The sequence below is a fragment of the Musca domestica genome, unplaced genomic scaffold (genome assembly GCF_030504385.1).
Source record: "Musca domestica strain aabys unplaced genomic scaffold, Musca_domestica.polishedcontigs.V.1.1 19, whole genome shotgun sequence".
Classification (NCBI taxonomy): Eukaryota; Metazoa; Arthropoda; class Insecta; order Diptera; family Muscidae; genus Musca; species Musca domestica.
This window is the reverse complement of record NW_026712245.1, coordinates 4,179,324-4,196,005: the sequence shown is the minus strand read 5'-3', so window position 1 is coordinate 4,196,005 and position 16,682 is coordinate 4,179,324. Positions and strand designations below refer to the sequence as shown.

Genomic DNA, 16,682 nt, shown 5'->3' with positions numbered 1-16,682 from the left:
AATTTAGTATAAGGGTCGCTGTTCATGTGTAGCCTGGGCATATGGAGGTGGTTTCGGAAATGTGTACTATAATTGTACAAAAAGTAGTGAATGGTACTAAATTTGATATTGAGTGAATGTATAGAGTTGGAAATCTCAAATTTGATATTGAGATTTCTGTTTGTGTTAGGTATGCGATAAATAGGTGGATTTGGAAATGCGTACTACGAGTGCATGAAAAGTACTAAATAGAACTATATTTAGTATAATTTAGTATTGGGAGAACAGAAAGTGCTTGAAATATAAAATTTAGTTTTAGGGTCGCTGTGCATGTGTAGCCTGGGCATATGGAGGTGGTTAAGGAAATGTGTACTATAATTGTACAAAAAGTACTGAATGTTACTACATTTTGTATAGGGTAAAGGAAAAGCGATGCAATTCTGAAATTTCATATTTAGATTACTGATGGAATCTGTGTTTGGAGGTGGCGGTGGAAATACGTCCTATATTTATACGAAAAGTATTAAATGGTACTAAATTTTACATTAGGTAAAGTGATTGAGCTGAAATCCTCAAATTTGATATTGAAATCTCTATTGGTATGTGTAATTTAAATATATTGGTTGTTTTCGAAATTTGTTCTGTAATGTACGAAATGTACTAAATAGTACTAAATTTGCTATTTGGTGGGGGAATAGAGAATATTTCGTTTACTAATGATATCTGTGTTTGAAATTTGGTGGTGGCGGTGGAAGAACGTCTTATATTTGTACGAAAAAGTACTAAGTGGTACTAAATTGGTTTTTGGTTAAAGTGATAATGCTGATATTAATTCAATTTTGATATTAAGATTTCTGCTGATGATAGGTTTGTGATAAAGAGGTGATTTTGGAAATGTGTACAGCAAGTGCACGAAAAGTGGAGGTGGTTCCGGAAATGTATACTATAATTGTACGAAAAGTACAGAATGGTACTATGGTATTAGCTGAAGGGGTAAAACTAGAATTCTGAAATTTGATATTTCGATTACTAATCGTACCTTTGTTCGCAATTTGGTGGTGGTGGAAATCGCCCTATATTTGTACGAAAATGTACTAAATGGTACTAATTTTGGCATTGGGTGAAGTGAAAGTGTTGGGTGAAGTTAAGATCTCGGTTGGTATCTAAAATTAAAATATGTATGTTGTTTTCGAAATTTGTACTATAATGTACGAAATGTACTAAATAGAACTAAATATGGTATTTGGTGGGGTTATAAAGCTCAAATCCTGAAATTTAATGTAGATGTCACTGTTGGTGGTTGTGGTTATGATTTGAAGGTTGTTTTGAAAATCTGTACTATTAATGTACAAAAATACTAAATGGTACTAAATTGGGTATGGGGTTAAGGGATAGAGCCGGAATCGCAAATTTTATATTGAGGTTTCTATTGGTATCTGGGATTGAGATATGGAGCTGGTTTCTTACATATGTACTACAATTGTACGAAAATTACTACATAGTACTAAATTTGGTATTGGTGAAGGAATATAGCTGAAGTCTTCAAATTTGAAATTTGAATTTGATATATGGGTTTAAAATGTGTACTATAATTGTTCATAAGGTACTAAATCTATTCATAAGGTACTAAATCGGACATTTGGTGAAGAGATAATGCTGAAATGCGGAACTTTGACATTGAGGTCTCTGTTGGTATATAGTATTGAAATACGGAGCTGGTTTAGGAAATATGTACTATAATTGTACTAAATTGCGCTAAATTTGGTATTGGGTGAAGGAAAAGAGCAGATATCCTAAAATTTGATAGGGATGTCACTATTGGTGCCTGTGGTTGAGAGAAGGCGACTGCTTGCAGTATGGTAATACATTTGGAATTGAGTATTAGGATAGAGCTAGAATTCTTAAATATCCTCCTCGGCAAACTTCATAATGAAAATATATTAAACCTTGAAAGTCTGAAATTTTCGTACGATATATGAAGATTCGATTAAAAATGTTTGTCAAACTGAACAAGTATCAAAATAGCTAAGTTCGACCGGGAAATTTTTAAAAAAAATTACAAAAAATACCGTTATAACTTTTATTCGGAGGCTATACGAAGACGTGTATTAATTGTTAATTTTTTTTTTTTTTTTTTTTTTTTTGGCATAGGCTGTAATACCCATTCCGGCGAATAATTTCGCTAAAATCATTAAAATACCAAATAAAGTGAGATACAGTTATATGGGGCTATACGAAGACGTGAACCTGCATACGAAATTTTTAGGCATAGGCTGTAGTACCCAAATTAAATTTTTAGGCATATCATCATAATCATCAAAAAACCGAATATCGGAAGGTACTGTTATATGGGGGCTATATGAAAACATGGACCGACATGGCCGATTTACGAACTTAACCTGCCTACTGGCAAAATACATATATGTGCAAAATTGTAGCCATCTATCTCAATACGTTCGGATGATAGCGTGTTTACAAATGATAGACAGATAGATAGACTGACAGACGAACATTACTAGATCGTCTTAGAATTTCCAGAATATATATACTGTGTAGGGTCTATTATAAATATTTCGCGGAGTTACAAACGGAATGACAAAGTTAATATACCCTTCATTAAATGGTGGAGGGTATAAAAAGCCAAACACCAACTGTTGGAACGAATCTTAAATTTAAAGGTGGACTTTTCGCTGACGAAGTAACGGGCACTTATATAAAATGGAGGAAGTTGTCGATATAATCAAAATCTCGAACGTTGTGATATTTATTTCCGTCTTAGGTCAGATACGTAATGGACAATTTTGGCCCACTCCTGGGGATCCACCTCCGCAATGCGTCAAAATTTTGAATTACATACCGCAAGATAAAATATATTTAAATAAGCCAACATTGTTTGAGGGTATACATCTTTCGGCAAAACCGACTTATACTTCCTAAATTCCTAAAAAAAATTGTTTTTAAGGACCAATAGAACAACCGAATTTGTTCATTTTAAGAATATTTCTTCAAGGGCTATTAAAACATCTGTTGACGGAAACAATCACATGTTCGCAGCCTCATTAAATCGAAAAGGAAACCTTAATTGTAATTTCCCAAAAGATTTATATCCACATCTTGGTGTGTGGTATACTTCCATCCAAAAACGACGCTGTAATTGCGGGAAATCCTATTGATGTTAGAATTGTTGAAGTCACAAAATTTTAAGGTGCTGCCGCGTAGGAAGTTGGTTAACCAATAACCTGCTGATTTCCATGAGAATATTTTTTTGATTTATGAATTAAATTCGAAATTTCCATGGGAGATGCACGTAGGCATAGATTGAAAATTGATGGATTACTAACATATGTAGGATGGATGTAATCTTAAGCATCTTCAGGTGAGATACAAATATGTGAACATTATAAAGAAATCGAATCAAAAGAACATAAGGTGTGATATGTTTGATAAAAAAAAATTGTTTAGAATGCGGGTGGTTAATTGAAAAATATTTCAAAAAGAAAAAAATAATCGACATGGAAGAGAGATTCTGATATCATTCAATTTGTCGAAAAAAATATATTTTTTTTTTTGATTTGAAAATGTCAGATTCTATAAAAGCCAGCTGTAACGACAATGTGACACATGTTTCCTAACGAAGCAAAGAAAATCGTTTTGTTAAACAAATTTCTGAAACAGGAAGCGAAGAGAAAGGAATTTGAAGAAATTTCTTCTGGCCAAAGTGTGCCAGGCAGGCGCATTTAAAACAATAATGATTTGGCAAAACAACAAATTTTACACTGGCAATCATCTGTCTGCCACCTTCTTTCAGGTCGACTGGCAAGCTGGTGGAAAAAGGGCAAAACAAAAGCGAACCGTTCGACCGATCATTAAAAAAAAACACCCCTACACTTTCTACACTACCACCACACACTGCTAACAACAAAAGGATCCACCTACCAAATAAAACACAAAGGACAATAATAGGAGAACGAGAGAGAGTCAGTAGTGGCTGGTGGTGCTGCCAACACCATGTGTTACGTCAACAAAACTCGTTGTTATTTTTGGAAAATTGTTTTGAAAATTTCTTTAGCCTTTTTCAAAAAAGAGGCAAAACAGCTGCTTGTTCTCAGCTCTTGGGAAATTTGAATCTTTTGAGAAATCTTTAAGGGTTTGTTGGGAGAAAATCTTCTTCAGCATCAAATCGTAATTTATCAGCATCTTCACGAATGGTGTGAGAGCGAGCATGTGGTCACCATCATTTTGAAGATCATGTGGATACGAGGATTTTCTTTTGTGTATCCGACGTTTTCTTATCCGACTCTCCATCACGCATGCTGACATTTTAAGCATGCCATGAACGTGCCGTTTTGTTGGGAAGATATCAGATGTAAGAGTAACATATGCCGTTAAATGTTGTAAAGTGGATACATTTGGAAAATGCAAATCTTCGTTTAATAGACAGCTGTGGGTCATTAGGGATTATGGAAATCATTGAATGGAGGGATTCAATAAGAACCTGACAAAAATCTGCTAATAAACACCAACCTAGATTTTTTTTCCAAATAGAACACATAATATATTTGCAATGAGTAAACTGTGTTTCAATGGTCTCCGAACACTAGAATATTAATCAAAAAGATCCTGAAAAAATATGTTTTTAAAAATACGATTATGAAACTGATAGGCCTTAGAAAATGCTTAAAAATCCTTTAAAAATAATTTTAAGCATTTCATCATTTTTGCTTGAAAAAAAAAACTGGCTTTATTTGTTACTAAAAAATCCTCCAAATTTTAGACTAGGTTCATTTTTAAAAAATATTTGAAAAAAATAAAGTGATTGCTCAGAAAATATATTCTTTCAAATTTAGGCTTTTCATCAGGAAAAAAGCCTTGCACTGAAAAAATCTTAGAACATGTGTAATGGGGTTCCATGAAAAATATTTTCAAAAAATCCACGTTTGTTGTGCTGATAGGCCTCAATATTTCATGTTTTCATTGCATCAACGTTGATTGCTTTTAAAACAATTGGAATATTATTTTTATAAAACCCAAGATGATTGGTCCGAAAGTCCTTGAAAAATATTTAAAACAAGTTAAAAAGTATCAGTCGGTTTTGCCAATAGATGTATACCCTAAGCCAATGTTCGTTTATTTAAATATTTTGACTTGTCTTATATTATTCAAGCTCTTGACCCTTCATGAGGGAGGTTCTGACGGAGTGATATTGTCCATTTCGTTCGTAGATGACATAAATCTGATATAAATATAACAACGTGCCATATTTAGACTATACGGAATACTTCCTTCACTTTCTTTCAGACTACCAAATGCTTGCTACTTCGGCAGCGAAAAATCCACATTAAAATTTAAGATTCCTTTTAACAGTTCTCAAAAATGAAAAATTTGTTCAGTTTGACAACCATCAGCTCCAGAGGGTATACACCATTTGATACGGCCAAAACGAGCCTTGCCGAAATAACGGTTTTAGACCCTAGGTCTCTTGGATAAAATAAATTTCAGGACATTTGGAGTCGAGGCTGGTGCGCACGGCAACTCTCGAAGGGAATATGCGATTTGGTCCAAACTTGGTAGATCGTAATATTATTATAAAAGTTAGACCGAGTTCTAAGATGGGCAATAACTGTCCACTCGTTCTGGTATCTTCCCAAAAAAGGTCGAAATTTTCAAAAAAAAAAAAATATATATATATATTTTACTGCACAGAAAGAGAAAGTATAAACCGATTTTGTCTCAACTTTGCAAATCCTAATATTTACATCATTGCTACGTTAGGTGCGAAAAATGACAATATGGGTCTACTCAATAAAGTAGCTCCCCCACAAAGGGTCAAAATTTTGAATAATTATAAATCTTATAAAATGTGATGTAAGAGACCGATTGCCTTCAAAGTACCCACATCACACCAAGATCTTATATGAACATGGATTATATGGTCGACTACTTCTGGTACCTCCCACACAAACGGTAAAAATTTTAAAGATCCATGAAATTAACATTCCATAGAGACTTGGTACAGCTCAATCCTTTCATCAGCACAAGATCTGTTATAAATATGGTAGAGATCGGACTATTCCTTCTGGTACCTCCCCAACATAGGGTCAAAGTCTTGAATAACCAAACCGATTATAAAAACCGAAATAAGCATTCGATTCTCTTCATATTTCATACATCTCATTATTTCCACTAACAAAAGATCTGCTGTGAAGATGGGATATATAGGTCAACTCTTTCTGGTACCTCCCCCACATACGATCAAAATTTTGAATATCCATGAAACTCATAAAACAACATAAAATCCGTTTCCATTCAGACTTGGTACAGCTCAATTCTTCCATTACCACAAGATCTGTTATAAAGATGGTAGAGATCGGAATATTTCTTCTGGTACCTCCTCCACAAAAGGACCAAATAACCAAAATTATCATAAAATTCGAAATAAGCATCAGGTTTTCTACAAATTTCATGCATGCCATTATTTTTACCAATACAAGATCTGCTGTGAAAATGGGATATATCGGAACACTCTTTAGGTTACTTCACCTACAAAGGGTTAACATTTTTGAAAAACTCAAAACTCGCTCATAAAACTCGAAATAAGCATCCAACTCTATTTAAGTTTGACAGATCCAAACATTTTTTTTGCAAACCCAAAATCTGTTGTAAAGTTGATAGAAATCTGCTAACTCGTTCTGGTACTTCAACCACAAAGGGTCGCAATTTCCAATACTTAGATCTAACATCACTGCGAAACAATCCGGCGATTGCTGCATCTAAAGATTTCCCTTAGCCAGAAATCTGATATGAATATGTAATTAATTGGAATTTATGATTTCGGATAAAATTGGATATAAATGTTCGATTGACATGACAAAACTGATTGATACCATTTGACTTGTTTTAAATCCACATTGGTGAATGATAGTCCTTCAAAAATATGGTTGTTTAAATCACGTTGATTGCTCTGAGCGACCATCTGACAATTCATAAAAAAATCCTAAAATTTTTGGTTTGGAGGCTCTTGAAAAATATTTCTGGAGATCAGAAATATTTTTGAAGTGTAAATTCTGTCGCTGATGTAACTTTAAAAAAAATATTGGTTAAAAGTCAACATTTATATTCTTTAAAAAAATCACGTTTATTGCTCTTTTGGTCCTTGAAAAAAATTTTCTTTAAAAAAATCCACGTTTATTGCCCTGTTGGTCCTTAAAAAAATATTCTTTAAAAAATCCAAGTTTGTGGAACTGTTGGTCCTTGAAAAAATATTCTTTAAAAAATCCACGTTTATATGCCTAAAGGTCCTTCAAAATTTTTTCTTTAAAAAATCTACGTTTATTTGTCTGTTGGTCCTTGAAAAAATCTTTTTTAAAAAATCCACGTTTATTTGTCTGTTGGTCTTGAAAAAATATTCTTTAAAAAATCCACGTTTATTTGCCTAAAAGTCCTTCAAAATTTTTTCTTTAAAAAATCCACGTTTATTGCTTTGAGAGTCCTTGAAAAAATATTCTTTAAAAAATCCACGTTTATTGCTTTGAGAGTCCTTGAAAAAATATTCTTTAAAAATCCACGTTTATTGCTTTGAGAGTCCTTGAAAAAATATTCTTTAAAAAATCCACGTTTATTGCTTTGAGAGTCCTTGAAAAAATATTCTTTAAAAAATCCACGTTTATTGCTTTGAGAGTCCTTGAAAAAATATTCTTTAAAAAATCCACGTTTATTGCTTTGAGAGTCCTTGAAAAAATATTCTTTAAAAAATCCAAGTTTATTGCTTTGAGAGTCCTTGAAAAAATATTCTTTAAAAAATCCACGTTTATTGCTTTGAGAGTCCTTGAAAAAATATTCTTTAAAAAATCCACGTTTATTGCTTTGAGAGTCCTTGAAAAAATATTCTTTAAAAAATCCACGTTTATTGCTTTGAGAGTCCTTGAAAAATATTCTTTAAAAAATCCACGTTTATTGCTTTGAGAGTCCTTGAAAAAATATTCTTTAAAAAATCCACGTTTATTGCTTTGAGAGTCCTTGAAAAAATATTCTTTAAAAAATCCACGTTTATTGCTTTGAGAGTCCTTGAAAAATATTCTTTAAAAAATCCACGTTTATTGCTTTGAGAGTCCTTGAAAAAATATTCTTTAAAAAATCCACGTTTATTGCTTTGAGAGTCCTTGAAAAAATATTCTTTAAAAAATCCACGTTTATTGCTTTGAGAGTCCTTGAAAAAATATTCTTTAAAAAATCCACGTTTATTGCTTTGAGAGTCCTTGAAAAAATATTCTTTAAAAAATCCACGTTTATTGCTTTGAGAGTCCTTGAAAAAATATTCTTTAAAAAATCCACGTTTATTGCTTTGAGAGTCCTTGAAAAAATATTCTTTAAAAAATCCACGTTTATTGCTTTGAGAGTCCTTGAAAAAATATTCTTTAAAAAATCCACGTTTATTGCTTTGAGAGTCCTTGAAAAAATATTCTTTAAAAAATCCACGTTTATTGCTTTGAGAGTCCTTGAAAAAATATTCTTTAAAAAATCCACGTTTATTGCTTTGAGAGTCCTTGAAAAAATATTCTTTAAAAAATCCACGTTTATTGCTTTGAGAGTCCTTGAAAAAATATTCTTTAAAAAATCCACGTTTATTGCTTTGAGAGTCCTTGAAAAAATATTCTTTAAAAAATCCACGTTTATTGCTTTGAGAGTCCTTGAAAAAATATTCTTTAAAAAATCCACGTTTATTGCTTTGAGAGTCCTTGAAAAAATATTCTTTAAAAAATCCACGTTTATTGCTTTGAGAGTCCTTGAAAAAATATTCTTTAAAAAATCCACGTTTATTGCTTTGAGAGTCCTTGAAAAAATATTCTTTAAAAAATCCACGTTTATTGGGTTATTGGTGCTTAAAAAATATTCTTTAAAAAATCCACGTCTATTGCTTCGAAAGTCCCTTGAAAAAATTAAAATTTTCTTCCCGATGTTAAACCAATGCCGTGAAGAACATTAATAGCAGATTTGGCATTTCCCATTACGTCTTCTTCAATTTACTGCACATTTTCACCAAAAATTATCATGACATTTGTGTTTTTCGATAATAATCACATAATTTTCATTAATTTTTGTTGTAATTTTCATAAACGCATTAAATTCCATAGGGACCACAAATAATAAGAGACAACGAATATTAGTACCCAGCCAAATACAACCGTCATGTGTTTTCTGTCTCCTCTCCTCCTCTTTATGCCTCTGTAGCGTTCTTCTTTATTGCCGTAATTGCATTTAAATGTTCACCGGGTTTAGATGGCGTCAGCTGGTGAAATGTGAGCATTTTCTTCATATTTCATTTCGTGTTGTTGTTGTTGCTGCTGTTTTTGGTCAATGTAATTTATGAAGTGTTGTTAATATTTTAATTATAGTGTGTCTACATCATCACTTTTTTCCAATGTGGAGAACTTCTCTGTAAAGAGACGTTGGGGTAATTTTCTTAGAAAGACTTAGGACACAAACATTGGTTGGGAGAAATGTTAATGCCTAATTTTTATGGCCAAATAAAAAAAATGATTTAGTAGTGAATTTTTATTGAGATTTTTCTTCTCATGAAAATCTTGAGATTGCTAATGATGTGCATTTAGTTGGAAAATGGGGAAAAAAGATTGAACTGCAATTTACTAGGAATTTGGCGTTTAGATATGAGTTTTTAGCAAGAAAACCAAAAATGCGCAGGGCAAAAATAAGTCACAAAGAATATTAATCTCCATTTTTAAATAGACACAAGTAAAATAGTATCAGTCGGTCTTCCCGAAAGATGTATACCCTCAGTCTTGAGTTGCGATTATTCAAACTGTTGATCCTATATCGCGGAGTTTCCGAAGCAGCTGGACAATTCGTATCTGACCTAAAACTGACAAAAAATTACAACGTGCCAGATTTGGACTATATAGACTACTTCCTATCATTTATATGAAATAGGTGCAAATTTTTGGAAAATGTGGAAATATGCATGAGGTAACAGATAAAGCGGACCAAAGTATTCCATTTTCACACCTCATCTAATACAGATAAAAATATTGGTATGGGCAAAATTTGAAGGAAATCGAAGTTTTATATCCAATTTTATGCGAAATCATAAATTCCATATTCATCTCAGATTTCGGGTTAAGAGAAATATTTAGATATAGCAAGTTGTAAAGAATTGCCGACTTGTTTCGCAAGTTATGACAGATATACAGGATGAAATGAAAAAGCTACAACCAACTTCAGACTGCTGCCATTTCTAAGCCACTCGTCCGACAGCTGTTAAAATTATTCCAGTGACAGCTCATTATATTGTTTACAAGCGTACAAAAGCATTTTGGTGAGAATTTTCCAGAAAAAAAAGTTATTCGTGATGGAATTTAAGCGTGATAGTGTGATTTCTTTATATTTGGCTGGAAAACCACAAGTGGCTATCGTCAGAGCACTCAAGCATTTAAATGTGAATAAATCTTTTGTGTGTCGCTCGCCATCGCTCGTTACCGTAATACTGTTAGCGTATCCCGATGCCAAGGACGTGGGCGAAAGAAAACAGCAACATCAGCAGAAATGGTTCGAAAAGTAAAGAAGCGCCTTGATCGAAACCCGCTTCGCAGTGGCCGAAAAATGACCCGTGAGCTGAATATATCGCAATATTCCATTCGGCAGTTATTGAAAAATGAATGGAGCTCGGGGTAAAGCCATTAAAATTCCAAAAAATTCACGAACTTACACCGCAACAGAAAGAAAATAAACTCAAAAGAGCTGAAGAGTTGCTTCGCTTGGTCGAAAGTGGTGAACTGCCGAATTTGGTTTTTTCCGTCTCCGATGAGAAAACATTCATTGTCCAGCAGTTTGTAAATAAACAAAATGATCGTGTTTACTTGCCAAAGAGGTCAGCTGAAAATGTGCACCTTCGGTTGGCCACAAGAACTCAAGCGCCGGCCATGGTGATGGTGTGGGCCGCCATAACAGCCGATGGTCGCTCTCCGCTCGTGTTAATCGACCGTGGCATCAGAATAAATGCCGAATATTATCGCGAAAATATTCTGAAGGGTGTTTTAAAGCCTTGAGCACGCAAAGATTTTGGACATTCCAACAGGACTCAACACCATCGCACTCAGAACGCGCAACCCAAGAATGTTTACAAAATGAGGTCTCTCGCTTCATTTCCAGCGCACAAATGCCGCATGGCCACCAAAGTCTCCGGATACCAATCCGTTAGACTATTGTGTCTGTAGTATTTTGGAAAGCAAGATTGGCACTAAAAAATACCAAAGTGTCGATCACCTAAAGCAAGCGCTTCGCCAGGGCAGCGTGTGACGGTTTCATTGGCCATTTGAAGGCCATAATTCGTGCCAAAGGTGACCAATTCGAACAAATCAAAACTTGTTCAAAAATTTAATGCTATTTCCGACATTTTTTTGCTTTCATTCAATAAAATTAAAAAAAAATGTAAAAATTATGGCGTTTGACTTTGCTGCAGTTTTTTGTCTCACCCTGTAGTTGGGGCAGGTAGCAAAAGGAATGGTCCGATCTCTATCATCTTCGCAACAGATCTTGTCTTAGAGGAAACAATGGGATGTGTGAAAAATAAAGAGAACCTGATGCTTATTTCGCGTTTTGTGACTTTCATGGATATTCAAAAGTTTAAACCTTTGTAGGGGAGGTACCAGAAGAATGGTCCGATCTCTACCATCTTTATAACAGATCTTGTGTTGATGGAAATATTGAGATGTACCAAGTCTGAATGGAATCGGATGTTAATTTCGCGTTTTATGAGCTTCAGGGATATTCGAAATTGTGACCCTTTGTTGGAGAGGTACCAGAAGGATTGCACCGATATATTCCAGCTTTACACCAGACCTTGGGTTAATAAAATTATTGTGATATGTGAAATTTGAAGACAATCGGACACTTGCATCACATCTTATAAGAGTTGTAATTATTCAAAATGTTGACCCTTTGTGGGGGAGGTACTTGATGGTGTGGACCGATATTGTCAATTTTCGCACCTGACCTAGGACTGATGCAAATATTAGGATGTTCAAAGTTGGAACATAATCGGATTATTCTTTGTCTTTCTGTGCAGTTAAATATTTCTGCTGAAATTTTTGTGGGGGAAGTACCAGAAGGAGTGGACTGGTATTGGCCATCTGCGAACTCGATCTAAGATTGTCAAAAATATACGATGTACCAAGTTTGGAAGAAATCGGATACTCCCTTCCAAAGTTATTGTGCGCAACAGCCAGACAGACCGACGGACGGACGGGCATTGCTAGATCGACTCCAAATGTCCTGAAACGGATTTGGTCCAAAGAAACTTAGGGTCCAAAACCGTTATTTCGACTAGGCACGTTTTGACCATATCAAATGATAGCCATATGGCTGAGGTTATGAAGAAGTTGTTCAAGATATCATCCAATTCAGGTCTTCATTTTTCTATATTTTACATAGGAAAGTATTTTTTCCTAAATTTTCCATATAACCCCCGCATTAGTTTATAATTTGAACTACATAAGTATAACAACCTCTATCTTTCCAAGTGCTATACGCATCTCATTAACCTCCTCTTCAAAATTTAACATACCCAATCTTTCGAATTACTCTTCGAATAATCCAAACAACCCCTAAATAAAGCATCACTAATATTGAGATTACGCACGCCACTAAACCGATCAATTTTAATTGAAATCCACTCAGGCAACACAATGCACTTCCTCCGCAAAGCAGGGAAGGAGGGGAAGTGGAATTATGTGATGACACAAGGCCACATGCGGATAAATGGATGGATATACGAGTAATTTTCCAAAATTGAGGCAGTAATCTTAAGTGAGACAACAAATAATTTATATCCTGACCTTAGTGAACGGACGTCGTCGACAATGAGAGGCGACGCGACAACATGGTTGAGTTGTGGTTGCCTGCCAGTAATTACAGAGACAAGCGACAGCACCCGCACACATTTGCCCGCCAGCTACAGGGAATGTCATCATGCAAAGGATGAGACAACTGCAATGGGGACGTCGAAGCCAAGTGAGAGAGACTGCATTTCATGACCAGATAATTGCAAATGTCAATTTTTAGAAAACCCTAATGCGGGTTCGATAATTGCTGCTGCTGCCATCAGGAAACGAAATGTGTAGCAAAAGACGGAGAGGAGAAGGGACAAGGGAGAAGAAGAAGGTTTATGATAATTATATAGGCCTGCAATAATGACAGCTTCAAGCAGACACTAGAGGATGATGATGATTTTTTTTAATTTATTATGGCAGCAATATTGAGTACGGAACACTGCCCATAAATTACAAAAAGCCTCCTCTTATTTCAATTTAAATCCATATATTGACAACTGCATGTGACATACAATTTATGAAGCGGAAGTGGATTATTATGGCAGTGACAAAGAATCGAAGAGAGTGTCACTTACACATAAATCTGCATTGAAGGGTTGTGACTTGTGATGGGGTGAATGAAGAATATCTGTGTCTGTTTTAAGAGATATCTTTAAAAAATGACCAACAGAGCCACAAACGTGGATTTTGTAAAGAAGATCTTTTCAAGGACCGACAAACGTGGATTTTTAAAGAATATTTTTTTGAAGGACCAGCAGAGCAATAACCGTAGATTTTTTGAAGGAAGATTTTTTCAAGGACCATCGGAGCAATAAACGTTGATTTTTAATGAAGATTTTATCAAGGACCAACATGGCAATAAACGCGGATTTTTTAAAGAAAAACTTTCAAGGACCAACAGGGCAAAAACCTGGATTTTTTAAAGGAAATATTTTCAAGGACCAACAGAGCAATAAACGTGGATTTCTTTAAGAACATTTTTTAAGGACCAACAGAGCCACAAACGTGGAATTTTTAAAGAAGATTTTTTCAAAGACCAACTGATCCACAAACGTGGATTTTTTAAAGAAGATTTTTTCAAGGACGAACTGATTCACAAACGTGGATTTTTAAATAAAATTTTTTCAAGGACCAACAGAGCCACAAACGTGGATTTTTAACTAAAATTTTTGCAAGGACCAACAGAGCCACAAACGTGGATTTTTTAAAGAATAGTTTTTCAAGGACCAACAGAGCCACAAACGTGGATTTTTTAAATAAAATTTTTTCAAGTACCAGAGCAATAATCCTGGATTTTTTAATGGAAATATTTTCAAGGAGCAACAGAACAATAAACGTGGATTTTTTTAAAGAAGATTTTTTCAAGGACCAACAGAGCCACAAACGTAGATTTTTTAAAGAAGATTTTTTCAAGGACCAATAGAGCCACAAACGTAAATTTCTTAAAGAAGATTTTTTTCAAGGACCAACAGAGCAATAAACGTGGATTTTTTAAACAAGAGTTTTCAAGGACCAACAGAGCCACAAACGTGGTTTTTTAAAGAAGGTTTTTTCAAGGACCAACGGAGCCACAAACGTGGATTTTTTAAAGAATATTTTTTCAAGGACCAAAAGAGCCACAAAAGTGGATTTTTTAAAGAAAATTTTTTCTAGGACCAAAAGAGCCAGAAATGTGGATTTTTTAAAGAAGGACCAACAGCCATATGACTAGAGAGGGAATAAACGTGCCTAACCGAGATAACAGATTTGGATCCTAGGTCTCTTTGGACTAAATCCGTTGCTGGACATGATTCGAGTCGATATAGGGTGGTGCGCATGGTAACTCTCGAAGGTAGCAACGAGTTCGGAGATGGTCTACTCCTTCTGGTACTTCCCCCACACTGAAAATAATTTACCTCATAAAAATAGACAGGATCATTCGACTTTGTGCAAACTTTGCAGATTGCAATATTTTTGTCAGTGTTAAGTCAGGTGCGCAAAATGACAATATTGAACCACTCCAACAAGAACCTCCATAACAAATGGTCAAAATTTCAAATAATTATAACTCTTATAAATTGTGAAATGAGAGCCCGATTGTCTTCAAACTTCGCACATATCAATATTTTTATTAGCACAAGGACTGGAATGAAGAACGGACTACTACTACTACTACTACATGTACCTTCCCCACAACGGATCCAAATTTTGAATAGCTATAAAGCTTATAAAACGCGGTATGAGCCTCTAATTCCTTTCAAATTCGTCACATCCTAATATTTCTATGAACACAAGACCTGGTGGGAAGATAGAATGGATCAGTCCACTCCTGAGTATTGTGGTAGACTTTTGGCAGCTCCGCCACAAAATTTTGATTTTGAAAACTTTAGTTTTAAAATTTTAGAATTAAAAATTCTTCCCATAAAATTGGTAAGGGTGTTCGAATTCTTTAAATTGTCTACATCCCTATATTTTTTAGCAGTATTAGAAGAAGTGTGAAAATGTGAAATTTCGACCCACTATACCTGTTTCCTGGCACATTTCAACGATTTCCATATATGGTAAATGGTCTGCAAGAACTAGTGGCGAATATTATGTCCCCTCTTTTCAACCTAACCTAATACAACCTATAACCCATAATAAACATTATATTCTGATAACAGCCCTATTCTGATCACAGCCCCATTCCATTTACTTTTTTGGGATTTAGTTGCCTGTTGTGTCTCACAAAACCAGTCCTCGGGAAATTGCCTTCATGCTGTTTCATCGATTTTTTTTTTTATTGGAAGTTAATGATCGTTTCCTTGACCTCTACCATCCGCTGTTAAGTGTTTGGAAATTTCCCTTAGAATTTACTTCATAAAAAAAGGAATACCGCCAACATTCCCCTTGTCATGTGTTAACCTTATGACCGAACAACTCAAAGAAAATTCCCCCCCAATTTATAGATTTTCCAAGTGGAAATGGAAACCTTAATTACGATGATTACAAAGATGTGGGTTTTTGTAAATGGTTACCACGGTGTGGTCGGCCGGCCGGCCACCCAACTGACAGTGAACTAGTTTCCGTTTCCTCATTTAAAATATCTATTTGAGAAGTTGTTTCATTGAACTTTTTATAGAGGTCAATGAAATGTGAGTTCTCGACTTACCTTTGATGGTCAATGCCCATTTATCGCCACTAGTTTGAAACTGAAATCAAAGGAAAGAAAACGAAATTAGAAATTCAACTAAATTATGTAGGCAAAATTTAAAAAAAAAATTGAAACTAATGTTGCTTTTGTGGAAAAAGAATAATTAAAATTGTTACTCAAGGAAACGAAGCCTATTTTTAACGAATATATATTTAGGAGCTCTTATTTATCTTATTTACATATAAAACTTGTGACGACGTGTTTTCACTTTGAAGCTGGGGTAGGTTCAGCGGGGGCCAGAGTCGTCACAAAAATTTATTTGTTAGGACATAAAGAGAGAGAGAGAGCGAAGCAAAAATATTTTCTTAAAACGTTATAAATTTATTTCCTTAAATAACACTAAACACTACACTAAACACAATAAAATCACGTTCAGAACTTTTTACGAAGAACACTAAATCACAAAGTTCAGTCGAAATGTTAATAAACGGGTAGCAGTGGTGGCAGCTTGGCACAGCGGCGGCCCGATGAATAGGCGAGCGACGAATAGAGTGGCGGCAGCTTGGCACAGCGGCGGCCCGATGAATAGGCGAGCGACGAATAGGGTGGCGGCGGCTTTGGCACAGCGGCGGCCCGATGAATAGGCGAGCGACGAATAGTAGTGGCGGCAGCTTGGCACAGCGGCGGCCCGATGAATAGGCGAGCGACGAATAGGGTGGCGGCGGCTTTGGCACAGCGGCGGCCCGATG

General features: G+C 34.9%; 1 long non-coding RNA gene across 1 annotated transcript in view; it reads right to left on the bottom strand.

Annotated features, from left to right (window-relative positions):
• LOC131801977 (uncharacterized) overlaps positions 1-15,994 on the bottom strand; it is a 210,281-nt gene extending 194,287 nt beyond the window's left edge. The window contains exon 1 of the long non-coding RNA XR_009341992.1: positions 15,952-15,994. This is a non-coding gene — a long non-coding RNA (uncharacterized LOC131801977). The remainder of the gene's footprint in view (positions 1-15,951) is intronic.
• Positions 15,995-16,682: the final 688 nt, after the last annotated feature.